The sequence below is a fragment of the Labeo rohita genome, unplaced genomic scaffold (genome assembly GCF_022985175.1).
Source record: "Labeo rohita strain BAU-BD-2019 unplaced genomic scaffold, IGBB_LRoh.1.0 scaffold_996, whole genome shotgun sequence".
Taxonomy (NCBI): domain Eukaryota; kingdom Metazoa; phylum Chordata; class Actinopteri; order Cypriniformes; family Cyprinidae; genus Labeo; species Labeo rohita.
Window position 1 is genome coordinate 4,445 of NW_026129960.1, and position 1,617 is coordinate 6,061.

The 1,617-nt window shown below is 38.1% G+C and overlaps 1 long non-coding RNA gene across 1 annotated transcript; it reads left to right on the forward strand.

Annotated features, from left to right (window-relative positions):
- Nucleotides 1-993: 993 nt before the first annotated feature.
- LOC127162643 (uncharacterized) lies at nucleotides 994-1,413 on the forward strand. Its single transcript, XR_007827397.1, has 2 exons — nucleotides 994-1,139; nucleotides 1,273-1,413. It is a non-coding gene; the product is annotated as an uncharacterized LOC127162643 (long non-coding RNA).
- The last annotated feature ends 204 nt before the right edge of the window (nucleotides 1,414-1,617 follow it).

Sequence of the window (1,617 nt, forward strand, 5' to 3'; positions counted from 1 at the left end):
CGTTTGCGTCAAAAAACACTGGATATTCGCTTTATCGCTTACGCCACTAGAAACACACTTCAATTGCCCCGTTTTGTAATGTTGTCACGTTAGTGCGCAGAGGTAATATACATAGTAAGGCACCACACTACAGAAAATGGCATATACTCCCCACCCACATTTATTTTGCTTCCGACGCCCATGCTTTTACTGCATTGTAATAATTCATACTCAGAAAGTAGAACAGAACATAGTTAAAACAATTTAAATAGAGACCAAAATTTTTCAAACATGATAGAGAGCTATAGACAACTACACAACCTATAATAGTGTAAGGCGTGGAGTTTTAGCTGCCCGTGGGTGGATGTAAATAAAGACGATAGACTTGAAAATACCGACGACTAGTAATTTTTATTGAGCAAAGGCCTAGAACTCGGGAAGAGATCAACACTAATCTCTGTGCCCGCCACAATCTACTCTGCTCTCCTCCTTCACATTATAAGACCCTCCTTCTCAGAGGACGCAACACCAAAATAAAAGTCCTTGACAGAAACATGCAAAAATAGAATACAATTAATATTAAATAAACAACTTCACAATAGCCTGCATACTAATAACATCCTAAATATGTTATGTAGCCTAATTTGCACGCATTGGGGAGTCGCGCTCTAAACGCGGGGTATTAAAATTGCTTTTGAAGGCGCGTGCGCGTTTTACTTTCGGTTTTGTTTGAACGATCGCGCGAACTCTCGGCGGTGCTGAACGGGATTTTGAAAAGTGCCCAGTGGAAATTCGCCCCTGGTACATCATATGCTATATTAAAGGTCTTTTTAAAACACTATTTTAATGCATTAATCACATTAAGCGTTTTAAAATGCCCCGGCATCTGGAGATTCCGCCGGAAGTGCGCTGCTTCCTTTTACACTGAAATGCCTTCCGTTTTGAGATGCCTTCCGTTTACACTGAAATGCCTTCCGTTTACACTGAAATGCCTTCCGTTTGCACTGTTCACGCACATCCACATATGAAATCACTTGCATATATGTATATACACAACTCAAGCATGCGTCTTACCTGAAATGTATTTTGTATGTTTGCGTGAGTGTTTTATGGGTGTATATGCGCGCAACGAGTTTATATGTATGTGCGAGTGTTTTTAGGTGTATATGCATGGGTCAAGTTTATATGTATGTGCGAGTGTTTTTAGGTGTATATGCATGGGTATGTATGTGCAGTATGTACAGGTGTGTCTGCATGCAGCGAGTTTATATGTATATGTGCGTGTTGTTGTAGGTGTATATGCATGGATCAAGTTTATATGTATAAGCGAGTGTTTTTTAGCGTATGCATGCGTTAAGTTTATATGTATATACAAGTTATTCACAAGTGTATATGTATTCATTACTAATAAAAGATGTATTGGTATGGATTTCATATTAGTGTGCACGTGTATTTCATATGTATATTTTGAACATCCAACAGTATACATGTATATGCAAGTAATTTCTAGGTGTATATGCACGTGTTTTATGTATGTATTGATAAGCGAAGTTTGATTTAAATCCTATCAGTGTTTCATGTCTAATTATTTTCATTTGTGGCAAGCAGCTGTGTAATAAGTGGGATAATGTACATCCA